This window comes from Arachis duranensis, unplaced genomic scaffold (genome assembly GCF_000817695.3).
Source record: "Arachis duranensis cultivar V14167 unplaced genomic scaffold, aradu.V14167.gnm2.J7QH unplaced_Scaffold_343483, whole genome shotgun sequence".
NCBI lineage: Eukaryota > Viridiplantae > Streptophyta > Magnoliopsida > Fabales > Fabaceae > Arachis > Arachis duranensis.
Window position 1 is genome coordinate 2,890,132 of NW_026264909.1, and position 9,262 is coordinate 2,899,393.

The 9,262-nt window shown below is 39.0% G+C and overlaps 1 non-coding gene across 1 annotated transcript; it reads left to right on the top strand.

Annotated features, from left to right (window-relative positions):
* The first annotated feature begins 8,135 nt into the window (after positions 1-8,135).
* On the top strand, positions 8,136-8,239 carry LOC127744405 (small nucleolar RNA R71). The gene has a single exon (XR_008005394.1). It is a non-coding gene; the product is annotated as a small nucleolar RNA R71 (small nucleolar RNA).
* Positions 8,240-9,262: the final 1,023 nt, after the last annotated feature.

Below are 9,262 nucleotides of genomic sequence, written 5' to 3' on the forward strand. Positions count from 1 at the left end.
GCAGAGCTCCACACCCTTAATCTATGGTGTGCAGAAACTCCACTGTTGAAAATACATAAGTGAAAGGTTCAGGCATGGCCAAATGGCCAGCCCCCCGAATAATCAAGAGACCGAATGATCAAAGACTACAAAGTCAAAAGATTAAACTGTCAAAAGATGTCCAATACAATAGTAACTTATCCTATTTATACTAGACTAGCTACTAGGGTTTACATGAGTAAGTAATTGATGCATAAATCCACTTTCAGGGCCCACTTGGTATATGTTTGGGCTGAGCTTGATCTATCCACGAGCTGAGGCTTTCCTTGGAGTTGAACTCCAAGTTATAACGTATTTTGGGCGTTCAACTCCGGATCATGACGTGTTTCTGGCGTTTAACTCCAGACAGCAGCATGTACTTGGTGTTCAACGCCACGTTACGTCGTCAATTTCCGAATAAAGTATAGACTATTATATATTGTTGGAAAGCTCTAGATGTCTACTTTCCAACGCCGTTGAGAGCGAGCCATTTGGAGTTCTGTAACTCCAGAAAATCCATTTCTAGTGCAGGGAGGTCAGATTCTAACAGCATCAGCAGTCCTTTTGTCAGCCTTTTTCAGAGTTTTGCTCAAGTCCCTCAATTTCAGCCAGAAATTATGTGAAATCACAGAAAAACACACAAACTCATAGTAAAGTCCAGAAATGTGAATTTAACATAAAAACTAATGAAAACATCCCTAAAAGTAGCTTGAACTTACTAAAAACTACCTAAAAACAATGCCAAAAAGCGTATAAATTATCCGCTCATCAATAAGTCAACCCATTCAATCTGATGCACAGCTATCCCACACTGATACCCTTCCAAATTCTCACACTCATTCCTCCCTGTCCTCACCTACATCCACCACTAAAACTACACCAGTAATGATTGATAGCTCAAGCTCCTCTACCCTTATTCTCTCTACTACAACCAATCCTATCCCAATCTTTGGCATAGAGACTCAACTTCCTGCCACCATCACTCCATCCCTTTCTTCCAACATTCATCCCATGACCACCAGATTAAAATCTGGTGCTATACAGCCTAAAAATCTAGTGGCCATTGCTGACTTACCTGACTTAATCAACCATGTACCAAAACAGGCCAAGCATGCCTTGACTTGTCCTCATTGGAGACAGGCTATGGACAATGAATTTCAGGCTTTAGCTAAGTGTGGGACATGGTCCCTAGTTGATGCCCCACCCAATGCAACCATTGTTGGCTGCAAATGGGTATATGCTATTAAGAAAAATACAGATGGTAAAATCCTTAGGTACAAAGCAAGATTAGTTGCAAAAGGTTTTCATCAAGTGGAGGGAATTAATTATGAAGAAATCTTTAGCCCTGTAGTAAGGCCAGTATCAGTAAGAATAATTATTACGATTGCACTCACAAATAATTGGAGCTTGAGACAATTTGATTTTGATAATGCATTCTTAAATGGGGCATTATCAGAAAATGTCTATATGCAGCAGCCTATTGGATATAATGAGGGGCAACCACACAAGGTTTGCAAGCTGCATAGGGCCATCTATGGTCTCAAACAAGCCCCAAGGGCTTGGTATAATACTCTTGCCTCGACTTTGAACACTCTTGGCTTTAAACACACAACCTCTGATGTGGCATTGTTTACAAGGAAAACCAATTCTGATGTCACTTATATGTTAATATATGTGGATGATATCATTGTTACAGGCTCCAATTCTGTGGCCATAGACAGCCTAATCAAACAATTGAATTGCTTTTTTCCATTGAAAGATCTTGGTTTGTTTCATTTCTTTTTAGGCCTTGAAACACATTACTTACCTGACCAAACACTGTTGCTTACTCAGACAAAGTATGCGAAGGACTTAATACATCATGCAGGAATGGGTAATTCAAATCCTATGCCTACACCTATGATGACATCTGCGAAGCTAAGGAAGAATGACTCAAACCCCTATGAAGATCCAAAAGGATACAGATCCATAGTAGGGGCCTTATAGTATCTCACAATTACGCGACCGGATCTTGTATTCGCTGTGAATAAAGTTTCACAATTTATGCATTCACCAACCATTGATCATTGGAAAGTAGTCAAACGGATCCTTAGATATCTTCAAGGTACAATTCAATATGGCTTAGTGTTTTCTAAATGCACTGACTATCGTATTCTCTCCTTTGCAGATTCAGATTGGGCTTCAGACCTGGATGATAGGAGGTTGACTTCTGGTTACTGTATCTACCTAGGCACAAACCTTATAGCTTGGAGAGTGGCAAGCAGTCAAAGGTTAGCAGATCCACCACAGAAGCAGAATACAGGGTGATAGCCTCAGCACAAATGGAGATTATGAGCATCCAGCAGCTATTGGTAGAACTGGGAGTACAACAACAAATTCCTCCAACCATTTACTGTGATAATCATAGCACCTATATGCTTGCTGCCAATCCTGTACTGCATAGCAGGTGCAAGCACTTGGAGATGGACTTACATTTTATCAGAGACGTGGTCCATGCTAAGCAACTTTATGTCGTCCATATATCAACTCTTGACCAAGTGGCAGATTTATTCACCAAATCTCTCTCAATTTCCCTATTCACTAAATTTAAGAGCAAACTTAGGATAGGGACGTATCCCTCTCTAAGTTTAAGGGGGGTGTTGAGGGTAAGCCCACAAATAGAGGCAGTGTTTGTTAGACTAGTTGGTTAGTTACTAAAGGAGAAAAATCTGTTAGTTCTGTTTTACCTAACCTCTCTGCTCTATAGAGATGTATATAAATACAAGTGTATGCTTCATTGTATAATATGAAATATAGAAAATAGAATCAATTCAGTTCTGAATAACAAACTCTCCTCTTTACACTACATTGTTAATAGCAAAACTAGTTTCTTTTATCTGAGTCCTTTTCGCTAGAACTTCAACTGCTGAAGTCATAGATTCAATTCATTCATGTAACAATGCCAATGCATGTATCACTAGGAACCATGATCAAAGTATGAACCCGAACCCAAAGAATTATCTTACAATGGTTTGGGGGAAATACTTAGATTTCAGTCTGGAAAATATAAGGTTAGCGTTTAAATTGCCCATGATGCAAGGAGATGCACGTCCCTTGGTGGACGAAATTGTGATCATCAACAATGGCTCCAAAGGCTTGGTGCTCTCAAACATGAATCACACTTTGTCACAACTCCGCACAACTAACCAGCAAGTGTACTGGGTCATCCAAGTAATACCTTACATGAGTAAGGGTCAATCCCACAGAGATTGTTGGTATGAAGCAAGCTGTGGTCATCTTGTAAATCCCAGTCAGGCGGATTTAACTGGATTAAGAGATTATTGGTTTAAATAAAGATAATAAAATAAACAGAAAATAAAGATAAAGTTACTCATGTAATTCAATGGTGGGAATTTCAGATAGGTGTATGGAGGTGTTGTGTTCCTTCTGAATCTCTACATTCCTACTTCTTCCTTCTACTTTTTCATCACTCCTTTCTATGGCAAGCTGTATGTAGGGCATCACTGTTGTCAATGGCTACATCCTATCCTCTCAGTGAAAATGGTCCAAATGCTCTGTCATAGCACGGCTAATCATCTGTCGGTTCTCAATCAGGTTGGAATAGAATCTAGTGATTCTTTTGCGTCTGTCACTAACGCCCAGCCTTCAGAAGTTTGAAGCTCGTCACAGTCATTCAATCCCAGAATCCTACTCGGAATACCACATACAAGGTTAGACTTTCCGGATTCCCATGAATGCTGCCATCAATTCTAGCTTATACCACGAAGATTCTGATCAAGGAATCCAAGAGATATGCGCCCGGTCTAAGGTAGAACGGAAGTGGTTGTCAGTCACGCGCGTTCATAGGTGAGAATGATGATGAGTCTCACGGATCATCACATTCATCAAGTTGAAGTGCAACGAATATCTTAGAACAGGAATAAATCGAATTGGATAGAAAATAGTAGTAAATCGAATTGGATAGAAACTCCACCGTTGAAAATACATAAGTGAAAGGTCCAGGCATGGCCGAATGGCCAGCCCCCAAAACATGATCACAGGATCAAAAAATACAATTCAGGATCTAGGATGAAAATACAATAGTAAAATGTCCTATTCATAATAAACTAGCTACCTAGGGTTTACAGAAGTAAGTAATTGATGTAGAAATCCACTTCCGGGGCCCACTTGGTGTGTGCTTGGGCTGAGCTTGAATGTTACACGTGCAGAGGCTTTTATTGGGGTTGAATGCCAAGTTGTAACGTGTATCTGACGTTTAACTCTGGTTCGTGACGTGTTTCTGGCGTTTGACTCCAGAATACAGAATGTAGCTGGCGTTGAGCGCCAGTTTACGTCATCAAATCTCAAATAAAGTATGGACTATTATATATTTCTAGAAAGCTCTGGATGTCTACTTTCCAACATCGTTAAGAGAGCGCCAGTTGATGTTCTGTAGCTCTAGAAAATCCATTTCGATTTCAGGGAGGTCAGATTCCAACAGCATCAGCAGTCCTTTGTCAGCCTTCTTATCAGAGTTTTGCTCAGGTCCCTCAATTTCTGCCAGAAAATACCTGAAATCACAGAAAAACACACAAAATCATAGTAAAGTCCAGAAATGTGAATTTAACATAAAAACTAATGAAAACATCCCTAAAAGTAGTTAGATCATACTAAAAACTACCTAAAAACAAAGCCAAAAAGCGTATAAATTATCCGCTCATCACAACACCAAACTTAAATTGTTGCTTGTCCCCAAGTAACTAAAAATAAAATAGGATAAAAAGAAGAGAATATACTATAAATTCCAAAATATCAATGAATATTGATCTTAATTAGATGAGCAGGACTTGTAGCTTTTTGCTTCTAAACAGTTTTGGCATCTCACTTCATCCTTTGAAGTTTAGAATGATTGGCTTCTCTTGGAACTCAGAGTTCAGATAGTGTTAATTGATTCTCCTAGTTAAGTATGTTGAGTCTTGAACACAGCTACTTATGAGTCTTGGCCGTGGCCCTAAGCAATTTGTTTTCCAGTATTACCACCAGATACATAAATGCCACAGACACATAACTAGGTGAACCTTTTCAGATTGTGACTCAGCTTTGCTAGAGTCCCCAGTTAGAGGTGTCCAGAGCTCTTAAGCACTCTCTTTTTGCTTTGGATCATGACTTTAACCACTCAGTCTCAAGCTTTTCACTTGGACCTTCATGACACAAGCACATGGTTAGGGACAGCTTGATTTAGCCGCTTAGGCCTGGATTTATTTCCTTGGGCCCTCCTATTTATTGATGCTCAAAATCTTGGATCCTTTTAACCCTTGCCTTTTGGTTTTAAGGGCTATTGGCTTTTTTTGCTTGCTTATTCTTTTTCTTTCTATTTTTTTTGCCACCTTTTTTTTTCACAAGCCTTTTGCTTTTTCACTGCGTTTTCTTGCTTCAAGAATCAATTTTATGATTTTTCAGATCATCAATAACATATCTCTTATTCATCATTCTTTCAAGAGCCAATAATTTTAACATTCATAAACAACAAGATCAAAAATATGCACTGTTCAAGCATTCATTCAGAAAATAAAAAGTATTGTCACCACATCAATATAATTAAACTAAATTCAAGGATAAATTCGAAATTCATGGACTTCTTGTTCTTTTGAATTAGAAACATTTTTCATTTAAGAGAGGTGAAGGATTAATGGAATTATTCATAGCTTTAAGACATAGTTACTAACTACTAATGATCATGAAGTAGAGACACAAAACATAGATAAACATATAACATAAAAACCGAAAAGCAGAGAAAATAAGAACAAGGAATGAGTCCACCTTAGTGAGGGTGGCACCTTCTTGAAGGACCAATGGTGCTCTTTGAACTCCTCTATGTTTCTTCCTTGCTTCTGTTGCATGATCCCTAGTGATTTTCGTGCTCCTATCCTTAGTTGCTCCCAATAGTTGTGTGGAGGATAATTTATCCCTTGAGGCATCTCAAGGATTTCTTGATGAGGTCCATGAGTGGGCTCTCTTGATGTGCAGTCAAATGCTCTATTACTGAGCTATGGACCCTTGAGATGGAAGCTTTTGTCTTCCCTTTCCTCTTTTTAGAGGTTTCTTTGGCCTTAGGTGCCATCAATGGTTATGGAAAAACAAAAAAGCTATGCTTTTACCACACCAAACTTAGAATGTTGCTCACCCTCGAGCAAAAGGAGAAGGAATAGAAGAGATGGAGGAGATTGAGGGATGTGTGTATTCGGCTATATGGGTGGAATTGGGTGGGAAAGAGATTTCGAATTTTGAAGGTAGGTGGGCGGTATGGGGAAAAGTTGATGGATGTGAGTGGTGAATGGAAAACAGAAGGGATGACCATGAATGGAGGGAGAGAGGGTAAGGTAGGTGGGGATTTTGTGAGGTTGACAAATCCTGAGGTGTCAAGGATTTACATCCCTGCACCAATTAGGCATGTAGAATGCCTTTGCATACAATTCTGGCGTTTAAACGCCAAAGTGATGCTTGTTCTGGGCGTTCAACGCCCATGTGCAGCATGTTTCTGGCGTTGAACGCCAATTCCATGCTTGTTATTGGTGTTCAGCGCCAGCTTTCCTCAGGGCATATTCCTGGCGTTCAAACGCCAGGATGTTGCTTGTTTCTGGCATTTAGCGCCAGATCCATGCTCTATTCTGGCGTTGAACGCCAGCCAGATGCTCCTTACAGGCGTTTAAACGCCAGTAGTCCTTCCTCTAGGGTGTGATTTTTCTTCTGCTGTTTTTGATTCTGTTTTTAATTTTTAATATTTTTTTCGTGACTCCACATGGTCATGAACCGACTAAAACACAAAATAACAATAAAATAAAAATAAAATTAGATAAATAAAAATTGGGTTACCTCCCAATAAGTGCTCTTTTAATGTCACTAGCTTGACAGTAGGCCCTCATGGAGCCTCACAGATGTTCAGAGCATGATGAGGGCCTCCCAACACCAAACTTAGAGTTTGAATATGGGGTCTTCTCAACACCAAACTTAGAGTTTGGTTGGGGCCTCCCAACACCAAACTTAGAGTTTGAATGTGGGGGCTTTGTATGACTCTGTATTGAGAGAAGCTTTTCATGCTTCCTCTCATTACCAAATAACTTGGCATTTAGCTTCATGATGGCTCCTAGATACTGAGCAACTTGCTCTTCAATCACATCTTCATCCTCTTCAGAGGAAGAATAGTCTTCAGAGCTCATGAATGGCAAAAGGAGATTTAGTAGAATCTCTATGGTCTCTATATGAGCCTCAGATTCCTTTAAGTCCTCAATAAGAAACTCCTTCTTGTTTGAGAGACGTCCCAGGAGGTCTTCCTCACTAGGATTTTCGTCCTTCTCTTCCGTTGTGCATTCGGCCATATTGATTACATCAATGGCCTTGCACTCTCCTTTTGTATTCTCTTCTGTATTGCTTGGGAGAATACTAGGTGGAGTTTCAGTTACTTTCTTACTCAGTTGTCCCACTTGTACTCCCAATTTCTAATGGAGGATCTTGTTTCACTCATGAAACTTAAAGTGGCCTTTGACATATCAGAGACTAAGTTTGCTAAATTACAGGGGCTCTGCTCAGAATTCTCTGTCTGTTGCTGAGAAGATGATGGAAAATGCTTGTTATTGCTGAGCCTGTTTCTTCCACAATTATTAAAGCCTTGTTGAGGTTTTTGTTGATCCTTCCATGAGAAATTTGGATGATTTCTCCATGATGAATTATAGGTGTTTCCATAAGGTTCACCCATGTAGTTAACCTCTGCCATTGCAGGGTTTTTAGGATCATAAGCTTCTTCAGAAGCTGTCTCTTTAGTACTGTTGGATGCATTTTGCCATCGATTCAGACTTTGAGAGATCATGTTGACTTGCTGAGTCAACACTTTGTTCTGAGCCAATATGGCATTCAGAGCATCAATTTCAAGAACTCCCTTCCTCTGAGACGTCCCACTATTCACGGAATTCCTCTCAGAAGTGTACATGAATTGGTTATTTGCAACCATGTCAATAAGTTCTTGAGCTTCTGCAGGCGTTTTCTTTAGGTGAATGGATCCACCTGCAGAATGGTCCAATGACATCTTGGAAAACTCAGATAGACCATAATAGAATACATCTAATATGGTCCATTCTGAAAACATGTCAAAAGGACACTTTTTGGTCATCTGCTTGTATCTTTCCCAAGCTTCATAGAGGGATTCACCATCTTTTTGTTTGAAGGTCTGAACATCCACTCTAAGCTTGCTCAACTTTTGAGGAGGAAAGAATTTATCCAAGAAGTCCGTGACCAGCTTATCCCAGGAGTCCAGGCTATCTTTAGGTTGTGAGTCCAACCATGTTCTAGCTCTGTCTCTTACAGCAAAAGGGAAAAGCATAAGCCTGTACACTTCAGGATCTACTCCATTCGTCTTAACAGTCTCACAAATCTGCAAGAACTCAGTTAAAAACTGATAAGGATCTTCAGATGGAAGTCCATGAAACTTGCAGTTCTGTTGCATCAAAGCAACTAATTGAGGTTTCAGTTCAAAATTGTTTGTTCCAATGGCAGGAATTGAGATGTTTCTTCCATCAAACTTGGACGTTGGTTTAGTGAAATCAGCAAGCATCCTCCTTACATTATTGTTGTTGGGTTCGGCTGCCATCTCCTTCTCTTGTTCGAAAATTTCAGAAAGGTTGCCTCTGGATTGTTGTAATTTAGCTTCTCTTAGTTTCCTTTTCAGAGTCCTTTCAGGTTCTGGATCGGCTTCAACAAAGATGCCTTTTTCCTTATTCCTGCTCATATGAAAGAGAAGAGAAAAATAAAAAGGAAGAGGAATCCTCTATATCTGGACAAAGAGGATCCTTATTATTAGTAGAAGAAGAAAGGAATAAGAGTGGAGAATCCAATCACAAGGGTGAGGATAGAGGCAGTGATTGGAGATGAAGAGAGGTGAAGAGAAGTGTTAGTAAATAAATAAATAAATAGAAGAAGAGAAGAGAGGGAGAATTCGAAAATAATTTTGAAAAAGTAGTTAATGATTTTCGAAAATTAAAGATAAGATATAATTAAAATTAAAATTTAAAACAATTAAAAAGAATTTTTGAAAAAGAGATGAGATATTTTCGAAAATTAAAGAGGAAAAAGTAGTTAGGTGGTTTTGAAAAAGATAAGAAACAAACAAAAAGTCAAATAGTTAGTTGAAAACGATATTAAAATCAAATTTGAAAAGATAAGAAGATAAGAAGTTAGATAAGATATTTTGAAATCAAATTTTTGAAAAAGATAA